Source organism: Bos indicus, chromosome 7 (assembly GCF_029378745.1).
Source record: "Bos indicus isolate NIAB-ARS_2022 breed Sahiwal x Tharparkar chromosome 7, NIAB-ARS_B.indTharparkar_mat_pri_1.0, whole genome shotgun sequence".
Taxonomy (NCBI): domain Eukaryota; kingdom Metazoa; phylum Chordata; class Mammalia; order Artiodactyla; family Bovidae; genus Bos; species Bos indicus.
In genome coordinates, this window is record NC_091766.1 from 87,952,211 (window position 1) to 87,977,439 (window position 25,229).

The 25,229-nt window shown below is 36.2% G+C and overlaps 2 pseudogenes; both read right to left on the minus strand.

Annotated features, from left to right (window-relative positions):
• Positions 1 to 1,167: 1,167 nt before the first annotated feature.
• On the minus strand, positions 1,168 to 2,097 carry LOC139184002 (tigger transposable element-derived protein 1-like; annotated as a pseudogene).
• On the minus strand, positions 1,772 to 16,481 carry LOC139184003 (tigger transposable element-derived protein 1-like; annotated as a pseudogene).
• Between the last annotated feature and the right edge of the window lie 8,748 nt (positions 16,482 to 25,229).

Sequence of the window (25,229 nt, forward strand, 5' to 3'; positions counted from 1 at the left end):
GTCAATTTTTTTTAAAATATAGCACATTTACCCATGGTCAATAACCACAAAGATAGAATGCTGTAACTCTAACGAGTTTGAGGACAACTACTCCAAGTATTGTTTGCATTATATCAAACCAAACAAATAATGATTTCTGAATGTCAGTCCTTTGTGTTGGTCATTTGACTCTGACTCAGATTTGAAAATACATCTAGTAATTAGTTCATATACTTGAATACAATTGAAAAAGCCTCTCTACTTTGGTCTCATCATGAAGACACAGTTAAAGTAGACTAATCTACCCTCCAGATACCCATTGTAAGAACATTCTCAGAGAGATTTAAAAAAAATTTTTGTTATAGGCCACAAATTCTCAGTAGAGTGTCCTGCAGCTGGGCTGAAACAGGGAATCTCAGCAAATGCTTTTAACACAAACAGTAAGAAACTGTTTGCTATCCCCTGGAAGGTTTGATCAGTAGATCACTTACAGATGATATGAAGAGTGAACTGCAAAGACACATACCCCTGACATTGACTTTGTACCACTCTTTAGAAACTATGATAGTGAAAAATAGCAAAAGATTTCCCGTCTTAAAAATAATTACAATTCATTTGAAAATCTTGACTTTGAGTCCATCCACTACGATTTAGTTTATTATTACTAGTGAATGAAACATAAAATATGACTTGGTACTTTCAAAAAGAACTTGACTAAATACTAAATAGTATAAAAGTTAACGAATAAGAGCCTATAATTGGGTGGGAGGGAGGTTCAAGAAAGAGGATACATAATCTTGACTGATTCAAGAGTATACTTGAATACTTACAACTGATTCACATTGTTGTATGGCAGAAACCAACACAACATTGTAAAGCAATTATCCTCCAATTAAAAATAAAATTTTAAAAAGAGCCCAGAGTTACCATCAAAATATAAAGTATACAAGTTTTATAGGCTATCCAGTTTCTGGATGATTTCTTTATTGAGTAAGAACAATGCGATAAAGCAAATACCACAATAAAGCAAGTCACATTATTTTGTTTCCCAGTACCTATATAAAAGTTATGTTTGCACCATACTGTAGTTTATCAAATATTTAATAGCATTATGCCTAAAAATACAATGTATATACCTTAAGAAAAAAATACTTTATTGCTAAAACATGCTAACCATCATCTGAGCCTTCAGCAAGTTATACACAACCTTTTTGTGGGCAGAGAATCTTGCCTCAATGTTGGCTGCTAACTGATGAGAGTTGTGGTTGCAGAGTGTTGGGATGGCTGTAGCAATTTCTTAAAGTAAAACAATGATGAAGTTTGCCTTTTTTATTCTCCCTTTCACAAATGATTTCTCTGTAGCATTAAATATTTTTGATAGCATTTTACTCACAGTAGAATTTCTTTTAAAATTGGAGTCAATTTCCTCAAATCCTCTCACTGCTTTATCAAGTAAGTTTATGCAATATTCTAAGTTCCTTCACTGTATTTCAATAATATTCACAGCATCATCAACAGGAGTAGATTTCATCTAGTTTCTTTGTTCATCCATAAGAAGCAACCCCCTCAATCTGTTAAAAGTTTTATCACAAGATTGCAGCAACTCAGTCACATTTTCAAGCTCCATTTCTAATTCTAGTTCTCTTACTATTTCCACGACATCTGCAGTTCTTCCTCCACTGAAGCCTTGAACCCCTCAAAATCATCCATGAAGGTCGGAACCAACCTCTTCCAAACCCTGGCTAATGTTGAAATTTTGACCTCTTGGCATGAATCATGAATGTTCTTTTTTTTTTTTTCACCTGTGCAAATCCTTTATTAAAGCAACAACCGAAGTATAGGATGGCTCACATGGTTCTTTTCTTTTTTTTTTTCTGCTGCTATATCAACTTAAATATTAATCATTTGTTTGTACATTTAAATTATTTTTAAAAGTTGAAAACATTTATAGCTCACAAATCAACAGAGTGACATTTCCACCCAGATACATTTTTCCATCTTATTTCTCGGTTTTAACAATAGACATTCAGAACCAGAGGGACAGCACATCAAACGTAAGTGCCAGCACCTTCTGTGAGCAGCACTAGGGTGTCTGAGAGATACACTGAAGGTTTCCATTCCCTGTTAAATAAAAATAATTTATGCAGGAATATTCTTAGACCTATTTGCTTTGTTTTTACATTCTCTATGAGCTTCCAGTTCAATAGTGACATTCTGAGCATTAGACTCCTTACAAATGACATCTCTAAAAGTCTTAATTGAAGGTCATTATCACTGTCATATGATATTTTATTGTATAACAGACAGTCCTTCAGAAAGCAAAATAAGCAATTCCGATTTATTCAATTTTTCCCACCACTGATTTGTTTAATCCAAATCTTGTTAATCACTGTAGAAACCCTATAAGTCATTGAAGATGAACTTTGTTATCTACTAAAGGATTTTACAATGAATAGGTGAGTGTAATAATGACTAATACCTTGAAGATGGTGGTGGTTTAGCTGCAACTTCTGACTCTTTGCCACTCCATGGACTGGAGCCCACCAGGCTCCTCTGTCCATGGGATTCTCAAGGCAGGAACACTGGAGTGGGCTGCCATTCTCCAATGAGTGTTCTTAATGACACTTGATTTACTTTGCCCCTACCAAACAGAGGAATCATCTCTGATACCTATAGTCTTACAAAATGTATTTTTTAAATAACAAGACTTGAAAGTTGAAATTACTCCTTGGTCCATGAGTTATAAAATGCAAGTTGTTTTAATAGGTATGAAAACAGCATTAATTTTGTGCCTCTCCTTCATAGCTCTTGGGTAAGCAGATGCATTGTCAATAGGCAATAATATTTTGAAAGAAATCTTTTTCTCTGAGCACTAGGTCTCAACAGTGGACTTAAAATATTCAATAAACCATGTTGTCTACTGATGTGCTGTCATCCAGGCTTTGTTCCACTCAGAGAACACAAGCAGAAAGTAAATTTTTGGAATGGTAAATAATATTAGCTTCAACTTAAAGTTATCAGCTGCATTAGTCCCTAACAAGAGAGTCATTCAATCTTTTGAAGCTCTGAAGCCAGACACTGACATCTCCTCGCTAGCTATGAAAGTTCCAGACTGCATTTTCTTCCAATATAAGGTTGTTCCATCTACAATGAAAGTTTGTCGTTTAGTGTAGTCACCGTCATTCATTATCTTAGCTAGATCCTCTGGATGATTTGCAGTGGCTTCTCCACCAGTAATTGCTGCTTCATCTTGTACTTTTATGTTGTAAAGATGGCTTCTTTCCTTCAATTTCATGAACCAGCAGCTTCTGCTAACTTCAGACTTTTCTTCTGTAGCTTCTACACCTCTCCCAGCTTTCAGAGAATTGAACAGAGTCAGCGCCTTGCTCTGGATGGCTTTTGGAATGTTGTGGATGGTTTCATTTTCTATCCAGACCACTAAAACTTTCTTTATATCAGCAATAAGGATGTTTACTTTCCTGTCGTTCAAATGTTCACTGGACTAGCACTTTTAATTTCTTTCAAGAACTTTTTCTTTGCCTGTAAAACTTGGGGAAGTGATGCAAGAGGCCTAGCTTTGAGCCTATCTCTGCTTTTGATGGGCTTCCTCACTAAGCATATAATCATTTCTAGCTTTTGATCTAAAGTGAGAGACTTCTAATCCTTTCATTTGAACACTTAAGAGACCATCATAAGGTTATTAATTGGTACCTTACCTGAGGGAATAGAGAGGCCTGAGGAGAGGGAGAGAGACAGGGGAATGGGCCATCGATGGAGCAGTCAGAACACATACAACATATATGGATTAAGTTCAACATCTTACATTGCTGTCACACACGGTGCCCAAAAACAATTATAACAGTAACATCAAAGATCACTGATCATAGATCACTGTAACTATATAATAATGAAAATTTGAACTATGACAAAAATTACCAAAATGTGACTCAGAGACATGAAGTGAACAAATGTTTTTGGAAAGTGGAACTTATGGACTTGCTCGACAAAGGGTTGCCACAAACTTTCAACTTGTCAAAAACTCAGTATTTGTGAAGCACAATAAAGTGAAGTGCAATAAAAAGAGGTATGCCTGTTTTATTTTACTTAGTCATTTGGGTTACATTAATCCATTTCATCCCAGAAAAAACTTATGATACAGTTCATCAATATTATAAAATATCAGCACTGAAAATTATGAAAATGAAGCTAAAAATAAACTTTGAATTAAAAGCCGTATATGAAATCTACATGTTTTTATAGAATACATAATTTGAATTAAAAGCAGTATACAAAATCTACATGTTTTTATAGAACACATAAAAGTTAATACTAAAGATGTAACTTTTCATGAGTATTTAATATATTTTGTAGTATTAGACGGAATACTATTTAGTTATTAAGCTGTTGCTTCCTACCAAATTAATGAATGAATATTACCTGGTATATATTTAAGAGGTAACTTGGTGTCATAGAGAAGCAAGCTTGGAGAGCAAACACATCAGTGCTGGATATGACATTCTCTGGCTATATGGTAAGGGGAATTTGCTTTATCTCTAATGAGGTTACTATGAGAATTAAATAAGATAAGCAAAAGCATTTGGTTCAGAGTTGACTTTCAATAATCAATAGTGCCCTCCTTTCTGCAACTCTCTTTCAATATTCTATGTAGATATTTCTTCCATATTTTATTCACAAGTGACCTAAATAGTTGGTGATTTTGGCAGCTACCTAGATATTTAGAACACAGTCTTGCACTCAGTGAATGTCACAATCCATGCATGCACCTGGCCATACCTGTCAAGATAAACATTTTTTCAGAGCATATATATTTGCTCAGTAGACAAACAAAAAGATACAACAACATGAATGGGCCTAGAGGGTATTATGCAAAGTGAAATAAGTCAGACAGAGAAATACAAGTACTGTACATATGGGATCTAAAAAGCAAAACAAACAAACAAATACAACAGAACAGAAACAGACTCACAGAGAGAACTGGCGGTTGCCAGAAGGGAGAGGGGTTAGGGGATGGGCAAAAGATGAAGGGAATTAAGAGGCATAAACCACCAGTTACAAAGTCAGTCAGTCACAGGAATGTAATATACAGCACAGGGAATACAGTCAATAACATTGTAACAGTGGATTACCCGAAAAGTTCTTTCTGGGTTTTTCCTATTAGATGTTGTAGAAAAACAAGAATGAACTTTCTGGCCAAACCAATAACTTTATATGAAGCATAATGTATAAAAATATCAAATCACTATGCTATATACCTGAATATACTATAATACTGTCATTCAATATCAAAAATAAATTCAGTGTTGACATAATAATATCTAATATATAATACATATTAAAATTTTTCCTATTTTCCTTTCAAAAAAGATATGAAGACCAACTTGCCAATAGTTTTTTGAATTAATGCCTTGATTTCTGTCATTTTTACTTCTCCTAGACTGTTAATTCATTTATTTAAAAAATTCTATATACAAAATTCAATGAGAAAAAATAAAATAGTATGATTTTAATAATCTCTAGAAAATATCTTCATATAATTTAATAATATTTTCAAGCTTTTATAAAAGCAAACATAAGTAAAATGTATTGAGCAATTCGGTTATCAACTGAAATCACTTTTTAATGCATTATTTGACTTAAAACTACAATATAAGTAATCTATTGTACAAAAGTAGGTAAAGTTTCAAGTAAACCAACCTAAAAGAAAGTAACACTCAGATCCAGAAATACAGTGAACTCTAGGTCAGTCTTATTTATTTACTACAAAAGTCTCTGGCTACAACACTGAATTCAGAATAACTTTTTGGATGAAGTTCTCTGTGTCTGCTTATTTAAAAAAAAATAATGATAGATTTCTTCTGATCTTTCAGAGCCCCAATCATTTTTGCCCCAGCAATATTCTTCTAGTCTTTAAAATACTCCATGGAATATAGAATAAGGTTAAAGGCAGCACTCTGTCTTTGAGGCCTTCCTTGGGCAGAATAAGAAATATAAAAATGTTAGTTTTATATATTAAGGCCTGAAAAAAGCCTAACAGCCAAAACATCACCTTTAACATGGTTTCTATTTCTGAGTAGTTTATCAACCAATCTCTCCTTTATTCTTTGGTCTAAAAACTGGTTTTAAATTCTTTTTCGGTATTTCAAATGTATGCTGGCTCTTTGCGGCCTCATTAGAAAGTCTCTCAATATTACAAACTTTTTTTTCCTTCTTCACTGTACAAAAGAAAATGAATGCTTGGTCAAGCTGCAGAAGAAACAGTACAATTGGCTATTTTATAAACGTTTGAAATTTAAGAATTACTTTTAGAGTATGTATATATTCAAATCATTAACTTAAAAGGAATAGTCTTTTTCATTAAATAATAGGCTTGGTCATACCTATATACTCATTAATTCACAACATGCCCTAAACCTGGGATTGTTATGAAAGAGAAAGCACAGGCAGCAGTTGGTTCAAAAGCACAAACTGTATGCTTTATGATCTCCACATTCTGCTTCCTACCAAGATCCAAAAAACAAAATCTGGTTCAAGGATCAAGTTTCTAATGACAAGGAAATTCAGACCCTTGAAGGATTCCAAGTTGTTGGGCCTTCATTTTTATCACTATTCTATCTGTATTATGACCTAAAAATAGTTGAAAAGAATGAGTGATTAAGTCACCAAAAAGGTTCAAAACACTTCATTTTTGACATCTATTACTTCACTAACTCCATTGTTTTGATTTTGGATCTAGGCATCAATTTGTTTACTTGTTGGTTGGTTAATTAACTGGTTGACTGGCAGGTTGATTTCATCCAACGTAAATTATCCCTCCATTCATCCATTATATCCAAGAAATATGTAGGAAAAACAAATTGATAGTCATTTATTTTTAATACTTAACTTAGGTATTGCATTAACACTTAACAATACCCATTCCAATCCAAAACCTTAGATATGCTCAGAATCCAAAGTTTAAAACATAGGAGCATTGACTAGGAAACCATTCATATCCTCTTAAAATATTTTATCACCTTGTATTGGGTAACCAGAACTTTTTAAACTTATTTACAACAAAATGTATATTACTAACTACATGTTTATCATGAGGACTCCATTTTGACACTATTTATGCATTATACTGTGACAATCTAGAAAAAAATGTTAGTTAAAAAATTTAGAAATCCAGATCACAATTCACGAGACAGCCTGGTTGTATCAGTCAGAGTGCAGTCAGGAAATAGAAACCACACTAGTTATTCCAAAAGACAAAATTTAATATGAATTTTTAACTATCAGCAAATGGTCCTGGAACTACTGAATAGCCATAGAAAAAAAATAAACTTTCACGCCTCATACCGCACACAAATATTAAAAATAAAATGGATCATAGACCTAAATATAAAACCAAAATTACCAAAATTCTAGGAGAATATATTTTTGACACTGGGTTAGTCAAAGATTTTATAGCTACAAAAACATAATCCATAAAAGAAAAAACTGATAAGCTGGACCTCATCAAAATTAAAGGCTTTACTTGTCAAAAGACAGTTAAAGGAATGAAAATAAATACCACAAACCAGGAGAAAATATTTGCAAATTATATATCTTATAAAGAACTTGTACCCATAATAAGTCAGAAAACCAAAACTCACTAATAATTTCTAAATATCCACTTTGAAAAATAGGTAAAAGATTTGAATAATCACCTTTACCAACAAAATACATGAATGGTAAATAAATACCAAGGAAATTCTCTAAGGTGATGAATATGTGTGTTATCTTGATTGTAATAATGGTTTCACTAATCATCATGGAAATGCAAATGAACACAGTGATACTACTACACTATTTCAATGTCTAAGATTAAAAAGACTGGCCATGTGAAGAATTCCTGAGGATAATGGCCTAGAACTCTTGTGCTGGGTTTAAATAATAACTTTTTTAAGGTTTGGTAGTTTCTTAAAAAGTTAACCAACAACTATCATATAATTCAGTTAGTCCGGTCTTAGGTATTTGCTCAAGAGAAATCGAAGTAATATCCATACAAAGAGTTGATACAAAGGTTCACAGCGGCTTTATTTGAATTGTCAAAAACTGGAAATGATTCAAATACCTGTCAATAAGTGAATGGTGAAACAAACGGTGATACATCCATAAACTATAATACTGTGCTGTGTTGCATGCTTAGTCACTCAATCGTGTCCAACTCTTTGTGACCTCATAGACTGAAACCTGGCGGCCTTCTCTGACCAAGGGATTTTTTCCAGGCAAAAATACTGGAGTGGGTTGTCATTTCCTACTCCAGTGGATCTTCCCAGGGATAGAACCCTCATCTCCTGCTTCTCCTACAGTGCAGGTGGATTATTTAACGCTGAGCCATCAGGGAAGCCCCTGATAGCTGATAGTAGTAAAGAATCCACCTGATACCTGATAGTAGTAAAGAATCCACCAACCAATGCAGGAGACATAGGTTTGATCCCTGAGTCAGGAAGATCCCCTGGAGAAAGGAATGGCAACCCACTCCAGTATTCTTGCCTGAGAAATCCCATGGACAGAGAAACCTGGTGGGCTGCAGTCCATGGGGTTAAAAAAGTGTCAGACATGACTTAGCGATTAAAACAACAGACAATAATACTATATTACTACTTAGGAATAAAAAGGGCTGAATTACTGATTCAATCAATAACATGGATGATTTGAAAGATGATTACACTGAGTGAAGAAAAGGCCAGGACAAAAAAAAATGAATATGCACTGTGTGATCAAATTTATATAAACTTTAGAGAATACCTGGGTATGTGAGGGTCAGGGAGAAATGGGGGGCCAGGGTTGGGAAAAAAAAATTACAAAGCAATAGGAGGGAACCAACTGGGGTGTTAGATGTGTTCATTGTCTTGACTGTGACTGCCTTGACCTACCCAACAGGGCAAGGAGACCACTATCTGGAATTCTCTGGGCACTTCTTAGTAACTTCCATGTCCAACAGTAAAAATTAATGAAAAACTACAACCAACGAAAAAAGAGCAGGATTCAGATCCATCACATATTAAAGTTTGGGTGGGTGACCTTGCCAGGTAAAGGACTGACCAACTGAAGTCCTGGATTAGGGAAGGCAAAGGAAACAGGAAATCGGTAATGGAAGAAGGAATTTTTAAAATATCAGCCATGGTCTCATGACCAGCTATAAAAATTAAGAGTATCAATTCTGCACATTTTCTTTCTTGCTTTTTCTACTTGTATGCACACACACACAGACACAACACACACACACACACCTTCAAAGGGTAATTGGTAATTTGGGATTAATCACTCTAGCCTCTTGGTCTAGTGGAATGAGAAGCCCAAAACATCCAGCTGACATGCGAATTCAATGGAACCATGTGGGTCCCCAGGTAGAAACATTCCTTTCTTGGGAAGCAGCAATAGCTAGTGTTCATAAAAGAGATTAGAACACAGACATGCAAAGAGGAAAGATTGTGAAGGCATAGGGGAAAGAGGGCTTTTTACAATTTAAGGATAAACTTCAGAAGAAACCACCCCTCTGACTCCTTGATCTTGAACTCTAGCCTCTGGAACTGTAAGGAAATAAATGTCTGTTGTGTAACTCACTCAGTGTGCAGTACTTTGTATGACAGCTCTAGCAAACTAATGCAATGTACTTCCACCCATATCTCAAATCAGGCAAAGGGACAGCTTGAAATCTTGCCCACTGAGAGGACTGCCTTTCATTAAACATTCCTGCACGTCCAAACATTCTAATTTGGACCACCATGTCTCTGCTACCCATTATAGTAAATATACCCAATGTGTTTTTGGAAATTAAGTGTTGCTATTTGGACTACAGAAGAATTCACCACAGAGCTATTCAAAGATTCAGGTGCTTCGCTCCCTAATTTACTTCCCCAAGCCTTTGTAAAGTGAGAGTCCTCTGGGATGGCTCAGGGGATGTGGTTAGGAATGGCTGGCTATGTATGACATGTATGATAAACCTACTCCAACATTCCTATATCCATAAGTTTTTGACTTCTACTATTCCAAAGAAATTATGGCATCCCTTCCTCATCATTGAATCTAAATTTCAGTCAACCAAGCAAATAAACTATTAGAGTCTACCAGCTATACAGGCATTGAAAGTGAAACTGAAGTCGCTCAGTCATGTCCGACTCTTTGTGATCCCATGTCCATGGGATTCTCCAGGCAAGAATACTGGAGTGGGTTGCCATTTCCTTCTCCAAAGGATCTTCCCAACACAGGGATCGAACCCAGGTCTCCTGCACTGCAGGCAGATTTTTTTACTGTCTGAGCCACCAGGGGCTCATACAGGCATTAAGTGCATTAAACTCAGAATCTTTAGTTAAGTGCACCCACATCCATAAAAGTGACCAAACTCAATGTTCTACTCCACCATCCTTGTTCCAACACCCTTAGATTTCATTCCCTCATATATTCCCTGGATTTCTGTCAATATAAATTAGCAGAATTTTACAATCTCCTTGGATATAAACCATTTCTTCTTGGATGAGACTGTACTTTGGAGCATACTGAGTTATGATCCAGTAATGCATCTACACAGAATAGTTGGGGTGAGTCTTGAGGAGAATGAGCATGCTCTCTCACAGTAGTGCCTTGGGTAGAGTTAGTATAGGATTTTTAAGCCAGGGAAGGTTAGTCTTCTTTAGTCTTCCTTCCGTAGGCAAGCTGTTTTCACTGGCAATGCCTCCATTCCAAGTTTCAGAGTCCCACATCTTCCAGTGGATGTCCTGACTTTCAGTATGTGGTGAGCCTGTGAATTCAACTTATAACTTTGATATCTTTACTAACCTAAATGGGAAACAAATTTGAAAAAGAATAGGAAAAAATCTACTAAAAAAAAAAACTTTGTAATCTTTATTATTAAATTTTGTGTTTAATTTCCAGTAATACTGGTACTTTTGGTATAAGAAATAAGAGATTAATTTAAGGTTACTATAGAAGTTCACAGGTTCTCTGACCATGCTTTAAACTAAGAGTTAAAAACTGGTGCTTCTGAATTTTTTTTCTGTAAATGTTCCAGTTCATTCAGAAGAGTCCATCCCACACTAAGGTTCTTTCAGTTATTAATTCAGCCACAACGGTCAAGTATGGTAACCACTTAGACTCCAAAGGTATTTTTTTCAGAAGGTACTTCATCACAACAAATTATAGGCAGTGATTTATTAACTATGATGCCACCACATGTCATCGGTTTTGAATATTTCATGTTCTATTGGCACAGAACTTAGCATTTCATTCAAGTCCAAGGACATGCCCCAAACCCCATCTTTGTAAACCAATCCCCAAATCCCATCTTTGTAAAATATCTTGATAATGATTCTACCTTATTTAGACTTTATTTAGTATATGTCCAAATTATTTCCTAATCTGTAAAATGTGATTGGTACCAATAACTGTGCAGGAAACAATGAATAATAATAAATTGCAAACATTTTTAAATATGATAAACTCTCATGTGAATCACTGAAAAAGTGTCTTTCTTACTGTGTCATAAATTTACTACAGTGGTTGACAACATTTAGATAATACATCTAATGCACATTTCAGATCAACAATCATATGATACTTCTCAAGGAATCTGTATGTAGTGAAGCTACAGATCAACTCATTTCTGATTTTAGAAGTAGTATGGGCACATTATAGTCACTGAACTAAATTCCCTAGGAAAAAGAGAAAGTTTTCATTTCAGCTTTGATTTTGCATAAATTCTTTTGAATGCCCTAAATTTATAGCTGTTGGGAAAAAAAAATAAGAGGATCTATAATCTTTTCCCTAGGTATTTCATTACAACAAGCTTTTATTTTTATTTTCCTCCTCCTTAATTCCTTGTGGTAGATGGGAAGACAAAAGGGAATTATCCAGAATTCAATTTTTATTAAATAGTAAGTTTGCAAAGCATCAATATAGCAAAAACTAGTTCTAGAAGTACATCTCTTAAGCACAAAGTGAAGCTGCAATACAGATGAATGCTTTTCTGAATTTAAACGATGTTCACAAGGAAGGCTGAATTCTTACCAATGTGTAGAATTTGTCCTCCATCCTATATATTGGGTAGGTCCAATCAGTTAAGTGTTGTAAATGTCATCGGTTCAGTTCAGTTCAGTCACTCAGTCATGTCCAACTCTTTGCGACCCCATGAATCACAGCACGCCAGGCCTCCCTGTCCAATACCAACTCCTGGAGTTCACTCAAACTCATGTTCATCAAGTCAGTGATGCCATCCAGCCATCTCATCCTCTGACGTCCCCTTTTCCTCCTGCCCTCAATCCCTCCCAGCATCAGAGTCTTTTCCAATGAGTCAACTCTTCGCATGAGGTGGCCAAAGTATTGGAGTTTCAGTTTTAGCATCATTCCTTCCAAAGAACACCCAGGGCTGATCTCCTTTAGAATGGACTGGTTGGATATCCTTGCAGTCATGGTATCAACAAAATGTTTCATAGAATATAACTTAGTAATTTAACTGAGTAATGTTAAACTGAGCTGCACATTTTTTTTTGTCTGACTTAATCCACCATAACTACAATACAGGTTAAAAATTACTGTTATACAGCTGTCTGTATTGACCTTAACCAAAAAGTTGCACTATTTCTTCAAAGATTTTTTTTGAGAAATTATCAGTTGAGAAGTCAAATGACAAATACTATAGAAGTACCATATAATAATAAGCTTCAGAGTAGACAAATTTCCTGTCAATTTTTCATATGAGATTTGCAATTAAAGTTATAACTTCATACTTCTTAATCAAAATTAGTCTACTCTTGTTAGCACTTTTTCTTTTCTGTTACATTCACTGTTTACATAATTTCTCTTAGTGATTCTTCCACATACTCTAAAAAGTTAGGTAATAATCCAGTTAAAATAGTTATTGTGTGAATTTTAATCCTTTCATTCTTTCATATACTTAGAAGGGGGTTTTGAAGTCTCCAGATAGAGAATTATTATTCAACAGTTAAAATGACATGATGCTGGAAAAGACTGAAGGCGGGAGGGGAAGGGGACGACAGAGGATGAGATGGCATTACCGACTCAACGGACATGAGTTTGAGTGAACTCCAGGAGTTGGTGATGGACAGGGAGGCCTGGCGTGCTGTAGTCCACAGGGTTCCAAAGAGTCGGACACAACTGAGTGACTGAACTGAACTGATTTCACATTTAAATATTGTCACCCATTAAACAGGATTAAATAACTAAAATTAAAAAAAATAATTTGTGATACTCTTAAAATATATTAATACCTCTGTGTAGCACTATTGCGCTTCCCAGCCAGTGCTAGTGGTAAAGAACCGATCTAGCTAATTGAAAGAGACACGTGTACCCCAACATTCATGGCAGCACTGTTTACAAAAGCTAGGACATGGAAGCAAGCCAGATGTCCAACAGCAGACAAATGGATAAGGAAGTTGTGGTACATATACACAATGGAATATTACTCAGCTATAAAAAAGAACACATTTGAGTCAGTTCTAATAAGGTGGATGAAACTGGAACCTATTATACAGAATAAAGTAAGTCAGAAAGAGAAACACCAATACAGTATATTAATGCATATATATGGAATTTAGAAAGACAGGAATGACGATCCTATATGCAAGGTAGCAAAAGAGACACAGATGTAAAAAGAACAGACTTTTGGACTATGTGGGAGAAGGTGAGGGTGGGATGATTTGAGAGACTAACATTGAAACATGTATATTACCATATGTAAAAGAGATGACCAGTGCAAGTTTGATGCATGAAGCAGGGCACTCAAAGCTGGTGTTCTAGGACAACTCAGAGGGATGGGGTTGGGAGGGAGGTGGGAGAGGGGTTCAGGATGAGGGGAACACATGTGCACCCATGGCTGATTCATGTCAATGTATGGCAAAACCATCACAATATTGTAAAATAATTATCCTTCTATTAAAATTATTATTATTTTTTTAAAACCATCTGGCAGTGCAGGAGACATAAGAGACAGGGCTTCAATCCCTGGGTCTAGAAAATCCCTTGGAGGAGGACATGAAACCCACTCCAGTATTCTTGCCTGGAGAATCCCATGGACAGAGGAGCCTGGAAGGCTACAGTCCATGGAGTCACAAAGAGTCAGACACAACCAAGCAACTAAGCACAGCACAGCACAGCACACACATATAGCACTATTACTAAGAATAAATATACAATTCATTTTCATTCTTATGAAGAAAGGCTTCTCTAAGAATATGTATGTTTTTATAAACTTAAAGCAAATATTGTTTATGGATAACTCATTTTAAAATTGACATCATATTGGATACTCCAAAAGTCAAAAATTAACTTTTTAACATACTAAAATACTAGATATAAAAGGTGTATAACATAAAAAATTAACTTACACAACAATTATACATATAGTAAAAATTCAAGAATTAGCGAATCTCTGTAAAACTTTTTAAAATTGATGTGAACACTTCCTGTAATATGAGTCAGTAAAACCCCTTTTGTGAGGGTCTAATTGAGTCTTACCGTCACTACCACACAGAAAAACCAGACTGACCACAAGATCCTGTTCTTGATTTGTCTTGGTTCATGATTATCATCATGGGAGTAAAAATGGAGTTGGCTATATTGAAACAGAATTTCATTTCACGAAATGATTTCAAAGATAAAAGGATCAACTGCTTCCCAACCTTTCCCCTACTGATTATTTGAGAAATTCCACAATTAAAAATCTACCTAATAGCTTAATGTGAAAATTAAATGATTAACATTTACAAAACACTCACACAGAATGGTGAGTGAGTGCTTGTTAAATAAAACAATTTTCACTCCATTGACCTACATTGTGTTTTAAGAAATAAGGCATTAAACCATATAAGCAATTTTCACCTCAGGAGTTAGTTCCTTCCAATCCCATCCCTACAGCAAAAATTACCAGGGTAAAATCAGAAAAGACAAGAAAGAGCTGGCTGTCTTCAAGGAGGAATAAGGGTATAGGAATAGGAAACAACTATGAAGGCAAAAGGAGCAGAACAAAGACAATCCATTACTAAATCAGAAGTTATGAACATCCCTTATGTTACAATTTTGCTCAGTGTCAACTTGCTTTCCATGCCATTAGGAGTGCGTGCTGCTGCTGTTGCCGCTAAGTCACTTCAGTCACGGCCGACTCTGTGCGACTCCATAGACGGCAGCTCACCAGGCTCCCCTGTCCCTGGGATTCTCCAGGCAAGAATACTGGAGTGGGTTGCCATTTCCTTCTCCAATGCCGGAAAGTGAAAAGTGAAAGTGAAGTCACTCAATCGTGTCCGACTCTTAGCGATCCCATGGACTGCAGCCTACCAGGCTCCTCTGCCCATGGGATTTTCCAGGCAAGAGTACTGGAGTGGGTTGCCATTGCCTTCTCCATGCAGAACCACAAATTCAAGAGTGTGTTTCAATTCAAAGGTTTAAAGGAAAAAATGTTGTTATATATTTGATTATTCTTTAGTACCAAATGTGGGTTATGTTAATATCAACTTTCTTTTGATCATCAAAGACACTTCTCACATATTTAGACACAAGGCAGTGCAAACTGTCACTACTTAAAGTTAGGGTTAATATGTTTGTACAGCCATATCATCATCTATAGTAAACATAGTTTCAATGAACATCAAATTTCTTTCCATGAAATTAAAGACAATATTTCACACTATACACAGGCAAAAGAACAAAAATAAACAAATGAGACCACATGAAACTTCTGTACAGAATCTTCTGTACAGCTTCTGTAAGAAGCTTCTGTACAGAATCAACAAAATGAAAGGCAACCTACAGAATGGGAGAAAAAAAATGCAAACCATATGTCTGTTAAGGGGGTTAACATTCAAACTATATAAAGAACTCACAAAAAAACTAATAACCTAATAAAAAAAAGGCAAAGAACTCAAACAGACTTTTTTCCAAAGACATACAAATGACAAACAGGTACAGTCAGCCCTCCGTATGCACAGGGTTTACATTTAACTTCTAACTCTATCTGAAGTTGGTTAAATTGAGGATGAGGAACCTACAGATACAGCGGTCTGGCTGTACAACACCATTTTCATATAAAGGACTTGAGCATCTTTGGATTTTGGTATCCATGGGCATCCTGGACAATTCCCCAAGAATACCAAGAAACAACTATACCTTTAAAACTGCTCCATATCATTAATCATCAGAGAAATGCAAATCAAAACCACAAAGAGATAGCACCTGAAATTTGTTAGGATCCCTGTTACCAAAAAAATAAGAAATAAGTTATGGCTAGGACATGGAGAAAAAGAACACTCATGCAACGTTAGTGGAAATGTGAACTGATGCAGCCAGTATGGAAAATAGTATAGAGGTTCGTCAAAAAATCAAAAATAGAACTACCATATGATCTAGCAATTCTACTTCTAGTTATATATCCAAAGTAAATAGTAACACTAACTCAAAAAGATATATGCACTTACCATGTTTAATGCAGTAGTATTCACAATAGCCATGACATGGAAACAAAATTAAGTATCCACCAGTGGATGAAGGGATAATAAAAAAAAGAGTGCTAAAGATAGATAGAGAGATAGATACACACACATATATAATATTCCTTTGCATATATTTATATATACACAAAGGAATATTATTCAGCATAAAAAGAAAATCCTGCCAATTATAACATAGATGAAACTTGAAGCCTTATGTTAAGTGAAATAAGGAAGCTACAGAAAGACAAATACTGCATGATCTCACTTGTATATGTGGAATCTAAAAAAAGTCATACTCATAGAACCAGAGAGTAGAATGGGTAGTTGACAGGGGCTGGGGGTGAGGGGAATCAGGGGATGTTGGTCAAAGGCTATAAATTTTTAGTTATAAGATGAATAAGCTCTGGGAACCTAATACAGCATGTGAACAACAGTTAGTTACTGATGCTGTCTTATGGATCTTCCCTGATGGTTCAGTGGTTAAGAATCCACCCTTATACTACAACTGGACATGGGTTCCATTTCTGGTCACGGAGGTAAGGTCTCACATGGCTTTCATTGCAGCCCAAAAACCCCCCTTTTCCTCCCTTTTTTCTCAGCTATCCTGGGCCTCCGGGACCAGCTAACACCAGCTTTTGAGCTTAGCTCCTTACCATTGATCAACTGTGAGCTCCCATATTCCTCAAAATTATTCTACCCAGATGGAGGCTGACGTCCACCACCTGGTCAGGTTGCGGCTGCAGGGGCCTCTACACTTACCTGTCTCTGGGCTTCTATTTCGACAGTCACGACGTGGCTCTGGAGGATGTCGGGCACTTTTCCCGCCAATCAACTGAGGGGGAAGCGCCAGGGCGCCCAAAGACTTTTGAAAATGCAAAACCGGCGCGACTACGGCCCTCTTCCAGGTCAAGCAGAAGCCGTCTCAAGACGAGTGTGGAAAAACCCAGGACGCTCTGAAAGCTGCCGTTCTCAGGCAGAAGACCCTGAACCAGGCCGTTTTGGATCTGCATGGCCTGGCTTCCCCCGCCAGGCCCCCACCGCGGTGACTTCCTGGAAAGCCCGTCCTACCTAAGCAGGGGAAGCGCATCAAGATGGCGACCACCTGAGGAACCTTCACAGGCTGGCTGGTCCCCAGGCAGGCCTGGGCGAGTACCGCTTTGAAAGGCTTACCCTCAAGCACCGACTAGGAAGGAGCCTCTGGAGCCCAGCGACCTTTGAAAGACCCTCTGGTGTCAAGGTTTCTGCCTGAAGATTCTCTCTGTAGCCACTATGCAGTTGTTTTTTTTTTTTCCAACAACCCTGGAGCCCTTTCTGAACCCTTGAACCAAACAGAAACAATAACAATTTTTACAGCAAAAACAACAAAAACTACACTGTAAATTTAAGAGACTATGTCTTAAGGGACTTCCCTGGTGGTCCCGTGGTTAAGAATCTGGCTTCCAATGCAGGGGGTGCCGGTTCCATCCCTGGTCAGAAAACTAAGATCCCCGGATACTGAGGAACAGCTAACCTGGTGCTTAAGCCCACGTGCGGCAAACTACTGAGCCGGCTTGCTCTGAAGCCTTTGCACCACAACTAAAGAAAAATTACCATGCCACAAGCAAGAGCTGCATACAGCAACTAAGACCCCACGCACCTTAAGAAATAATTTTTTTAAAAACAGAGAAATATGTCTTTGTGGTCTCACCACACACACCAAAAAGCAGTAACTATGTGAGGTTATAGGTATGTTAATTAACTTGATTGTGGTAATTTTTTCAGTCTGTGTGTGTGTGTATATATATATATATATATATATAAAACTATCATATTGTACACCTGAAATAGATATAATTTTTATTTGATAGTTGTATCTAAATAAAGCTGGAAAAATTTCAAACATAAAAATGAGTAATATTTTGTTAAGAAATTCAAATACCTACGAATGCAGATGTAATTTCTAAATAGGTAAAATATTATATTATTATTGTTATTATTATTAATGAAGTGCATTGTTAGAGAAATGCAAGTCAAAACTACAATGAGATATCACCTCACACAAGTCAGAATGGCCATCATCAAAAAGTCTACAAACAACAAATGCTGGAGAGGATGTGGGGAAAAGGGAACCATCTTGCACTGCTGGTGGGAATGTAAATTGATATAGCCACTACGGAAGATGGTATGGAGATTCCTTAAAAAGCTACGAATCTCACTAGGGACCCAGTAATCCCACTCCTAGGCATATACCCTGAGGAAAGCAAAATTGAAAAAGACATATACATCCCATTGTTCTATTTACAATAGTGAGAACATGGAAGCAACCTAGATGTCCATCGACAGATGAATGGATAAAGAAGTTGTGGTACACATACACAATGAAATATTACTCAGCCATTAAAAGGAATGCATTTGAGTCAGTTCCAATGAGGTGGATGAACCTAGAGCCTATTATACAGAGTGAAGTAAGTCAAAAAGAGAAAGATAAGAGAAAGATAAATATCGTATACTAATGCATATGTATGGACTCTAGAAAAGTGGTACTGAAGAATTTATTTGCAGGGCAGCAATGGAGAAACAGACACAGAGAACAGACTTATGGACATGGCGAGAGGAGAGAAGAGGGTGAGATGAATGGAGAGAGTAACATGGAAACTTACATTACCATATGTAAAATAGATAACCAATAGGAATTTGCTATATGTCTCAGGAAACTCAAACAGGGGCTCTGTATCAACCTTGAGGGGTGGGATGGGGAGGGAGATGGGAAGGAGGGTCAAGAGGGAGGGGATATATGTATACCTATGGCTGATTCATGTTGAGGTTTGATAGAAAACAACAAAATTCTGTAAAGCAATTATCCTTCAATTAAAAAATAAACAAAATTTAAAAATCTATCACATTATACACCTAAAATATATATAATTTTTATTTGACAATTGTATCTCAATAAAGCTGGAATATTTTCAAACATAAAAATGAATATTTTTTTTGTTAAATTCAAATACTGATATACTTATGAATGTAGATGTAATTTCTAAATATGTAAAATGTGAAGCAAGTATGCATTTATAAATTATATCTCCATGATACCATAGCAACTGAACTCAAAATATTCAATTCACTTTACAGTTATTATATTTTTCCCCATCAAATGGTCTCTGGTTTTTATTTTCTCTTAAATGATCTGATATTTTGACCATTTATAAATTCAGAGTGCTGAGATTTTATTAACTTGAGCCTTTTCTTAACTATCAAGATAGAGAAATAAATCATAATATTCTCTATTTTTTGTTTAAATATAATAACATCCTGACCTGATTCTGTGATATCTATACATTCCTCCTTTTGACTCTTCTTTATTTAAGTAATCTCTTCGAGCCTCAGTTTTGGCTCTGAAACATGAGGCTGAGGCTAACATAAAGTTTTCAGGAGGATTAAATGAAAACATATGTAAAGCACCTAGCACAGTGTCTAATTAGGTTTCTTTTCCTCTCACCTCACTTTTCCTTGTCAGTTCTAGACCAGTCAGAGTAATTGTGACTGATGAGAAAGTAATGTTTGCTCACATCCTTGGTTTGTTCCCCAATTTAGGCACTAGTTAACAATATACTTGATGTCCAAAGTTTTCTTTATAATATGCTATTGAGAAATTTTAAGTCATTATTTATTCACTTACCTAACTGCATAATGCTCCTTCTTCATCCTACCAGGGAACACTGCTGCAACTTCTCCTTTGTCAGTCACTGTTGCTCCAAGGTGGACAATCTGAACTGAAAGGTTAGCTTTGAAACTAGAGAGAAGAATGTAACAGCTTCACAGAATGTCTGATTCAACTTCAAGCCTGACGGAAGGATAAACAGGAAGAATTAAGGGGATTTTGCACAATAGACACATGAATTACTAATTTGCCTAAGGGAAAGTAAGACTCGACATTAGGCCACTGTTAGGACAGAGATTAAGAACTGAGAAGCATCTTCTTTTTATTCCACGAGGATGCTCTGTTCTGAAATTTTTTAACTGATTCATAAGAGTTCGGAAATTGAAGAGAAGGATACTGATGAGGGCTCAGGTCAAAGCTTAGAGATTAGTTAATTTGACATGAGTAGAGAACCACTAATTATCTTGGCATTTTGAAAGTTTGTCATGTATTTGGGGCTGTAAGGAAAATAGTTTACAAACTAAACCTAATTGTGAACTCCCTGTAGTCATAACAAAGTTCACAAAATCCCTGGAGGCATACACGAATAGCTTTCTGAGGGACACTGCCCAGAACTTTCCTTTAAGTCTCTGAAATGTGAATTTCAAAAAGAATAAACAATATGATTTCACTGAAGCCTAGCATTCATCAAAGATAACCTCAACAGTTCTGAGATATTTAATGATTTATCTTTAAATCCAATCTTGACATTGTAGTTTAGAGAAAGTTGTAAAAAAGCAGAAAAATGTTCCCAAGTCCAATATAATTATAATTTGAGGAACTTTCACACAAAGGAATTTAAATTTAAATTTTAAAACAGTTTCCAAACCTCAGGAAACTGCTGGTTACTTCTAAAGAGTAAAACTCAAATGACTGGGGCCTACTTTTAACCATATAGCTCTATGCAACTTTTAATTTTTAAAAACTCTGTGCACATGTGCCTATTTTTGAAAATTGATTAATTAAAATTTTTAAACAATAAATCAAGTCTGAACATGAATTCCCAAAACTACATTAAGCACATGTGATTAGAAAATGCCAATATTTCTCAAAACTGTGATGTAGGCAATTAAGAAATGTCTTGAAAAGAAAAACATTACCTGATAACTTCAACAAGTTAAAAATTTTGTAATGTATTGAAATATAAATATCATTAGACATGGGAAAAATGTCCTTAATCTCTATAAATAAATATAAATTATATAGTTACTGATACAGAACTGATTAGCAATGAATTGGCTCAAGTCCTCTCTTTTCTGTTAACTATACAAATATTTCTTAGCCCCAGTTCCAATCACAATTTTTTTTAAAGTATTTATTAACTTTGCTACAATATTGCTTCTGTTTTTTGTTTTGGTTTTTTTGGACATAAGGCATGTGGGATCCTAGCTTCTCAACCAGGAATGGAACCCACACCCTCTTCATTGGAAAGCAAAGTCTTAACCATTGGACCACCAGAGAAGTCCCCCAATGACTACTTTTGAATAACCCCATTACCCAGTCAACACCTGTGATACACTTGCCTGATGTTATTGGTAGTATTGCTTTACAAAACATTTTATCATGACGCAGCTTAAAAGTCTCCATGAATATATTAATATCAGGTTGATTTTTTTAAATGCTTTTAAAAGGGACTTCCCTGGTGGTCCAGTGGCTAAGACTCTGCACTCATAATGCAGGGGGCCCCAGTTCGAGCCCTAGTCAGGGAAATAGATCCCACATGCTGCAACTAAAAAATCCTGTATGCTGCAATGAAGACTGAAGACCCCACATGCTGCAATTAAGACCTGGTGCAGCCAAATAACTAAATATTAAAAAAATATATATATAAATGCTTTTAAAAATGAACTCTGAAGTTCATAGGCAAAATAAGAAACAGAGAAAAAACTATGCCTGTAGCTTTTTCTTTGAAGTTGAATGCAGAATTATGGAAGTAAAGCATGCAAAGAGTCACATCGATGTACAGTGTTTTGCTCTCTGCCCTTCTTTTCTGTCTTTTATGGACCTGAATGAAGAATCAAAATAGATCAAATCAAGGTTTTTACTGCTACTGAACACAGATAGATTCATTAATCTTATGTAAACCTACAGAGAAGTATATATCCTTCTTTATAGACTTAAATAGTGTAATGACTATACTTTTATGTTTTAAGGTGTCATTTTAGACATTGCTTCCTCAAGTAAGTCCTTGCCTGACCACCCAATCTAAAGTGAGCTCCATTTCCTGGCATGATTTATAAATATCCAATAGCTCTCTGATATTTTCTTTTATCTACCTGTTTAATGATTATCTCACTCCTTTAAAATGTAGATTCCATAATCAAAACTAAAATCAGTAGAACCAAGAACAGCGTCAAGCATGTGAGCTCTCAAGAAATATTTACTGGGGCTTCCCTGCTGGCTCAGTGGTAAAGAATCCACCTGCCACAGCAGGAGACATGGGTTCCACTCCTGATTTGGAAAGATCCCACAATGCAGTGGAGCAACTAAGCCCGTGTACCACAACTATTGAGCATGTGCTCTAGGGACTGGGAGCCGCAACTACTGAGCCCATGCACAACTACTGAAGCCCGTGTGCCTTAGAGCCCGTGCTCTGCATCAAGCGAAGCCACCACAGTGGGAGGCCAGAACACCACTAGAAAGTGGCCCTCCCAAGTAGAGAAAGCCCACGCAGCTACAAAGCCCAATACAGCCAAAGATAAATAAATAGTTTTTAAAAAGAAATATTTACTGAAAGAATAAGCTCATATTTTTATTTTAAAAATTTCTATGAACTTAAGCATATATTGGATAACTTGCTCATCAGTTCTAATTAAATATTTAGAAGGCATTAAACTCTCTATTTCTAGAATTACATGAACACTCTCCAGCTAGTCTCTCCTCCCTTTATTTCTTATCTCAATGTAACGTATTCTCTTTTCACCAGTTTTTATTGAGATATAATTGACATAGAGCACTAGATAACTTAAAGGTGTGCAGCATAGTGACTTACATACATCAAGAAATTATTATCACAATGTTTAGTGAACATCCATAATCTCATATAGATATAGAATTAAAGAAATAAAATTTTTTTCCTTGTGATAACTAAGGATTTACTCTAACAACTTTCATATATAACATACAGAAGCATTAATTATATTCATCATGTTGTACATCACATCCCTTATTGACCTATGTATGTTATAACTGGGAGTTTATACCTTTCAACTGCCTTCATCCAATTACCCCACCTCTGGTAACCACAAATTGATCTTTTTTTATGAGTTTACTTTCTTGTTTGTTTTGAAGTACAGTTATCCTACAACACTATGTTAGTTCCTGTTATACAACATAGTGATTCAATATTTCTATGCATTTCAAAGTGATTGTAAGTCTACTTATGACAACAATGTAACATTCTTAAATGTGGCAAACTACAGACATTTGGGAGAGGACTGCTTATTTCAATAGTTGAACATAAACTAAATAGCTAAAATTTAAGAGACCTTAAAAAGGGATTTACTGAGAGGTACTATGTTTCCAGATGTACACCAAGTCATGGGTGACACCTATTTATTCCTTCCACCAACTTCAGAATCAGTGCCTTAGTTTGCTGTTCTTCACTCTCTATACTCTTTCCTAGACAAACTCTACATATTTTATCACTTTAATTCAATCTCAAATTTGTACTGATGTCCTCCCAAATAGAATCTCACTCACGTCTATCTTTACAGCTATTTAGCACTATAAACAACACTTATGAAATGACTCAGTCATTTTTCGTCCCCATACTACTTTCTTCTTCTAGCCACTAAGACCAACTCAATTCACTAAGACTTAAGACTTTGGGGTCAAAAAAATCTATATGTATATATAGATTTTTAATGTCTCAAACACATCTTCCAACTTCCATTCCTAATTTCATGTTCCATGACCTTCTCAGATTATTGTCACAGTCTCCGAGTGGTTTCTCCATATCCATACAAAGCCCACATGGACCCACTTGAATGTTGATAACAGTGAGCCAGTCTTTAAATACTGCTTTCCGCATTTTGTTTATGTAATCAGTTTTGCCTCATGAACACCCCTCTCCATTTTTACTACAACCACCTTAGTCCAAAACCATCTTCATCTCTTAATTCAACTACTACCTCTGCTTCAAAGTGGTTTCCGGTACTCTTGCCTTCCTTCAATTCATATGGCTATTGGAATAATTTTTTTAGAACATAAACATGCCACCCAATTGCTTGAAATCATTCAGTGGCTTTTCACCATATGTAGGTCAAAGACCAAAACCTTGGAGAGTCTGCACCATCTGGTTTGCCTCCCTCTCAAATTGCATTTTAGACCATCTCATCTTATTTTCTGTGTATTTCTGAACTCTGGTCACACTGATCTTGAAGTTCCTCAATCATGGCAGACTTTGTCCTGCCGATGTGTCCTGATGTGTATTGTCTCCTCTGACTATAAAATTCCTCCCATCCACTGCCTCCCATTTATTCGATCATCTTTTGGTTCAACTCAAACACTACCTCTTAAGGCAAGCTTTCCTAACACTGCCTTCTATCTCAGACTAGTTCCACTCACTCATGATGCCCTGTACTTTCCCTTTATAGAGCTAATCAAAGCCATAAATGAAGAGTCAATTGTATAATTAGTTATTTAAAATCTAGCTTCCCTGCTAAGTCACTTCAGTCGTGTCCGACTCTGTGCAACCCCATAGACGGCAGCCCACCAGGCTTCCCCATCCCTGGGATTCTCCAGGCAAGAACACTGGAGTGGGTTGCCATTTCCTTCTCCAATGCAGGAAAGTGAAAAGTGAAAGTGAAGTCGCTTAGTCGTGTCTGACTCTTCGTGACCACATGGATTGCAGCCCACCAGGGTCCTCCAGCCATGGGATTTTCCAGGCAAGAGTGCTGGAGTGGGGTGCCATTGCCCTTCTCCCTGCTAGAATACAATTTCATGAGGTTTGGCAATAGATTAGGTTCACCATTGTTCTACCTGTGCTTGGCACATAGCAGGTGCTCAATAAATATTTGTTGACTATTACAAAGAAGAAAATCAGAGTAACTGCCCATAATTTTCATCATCATGTCTATCTCTAA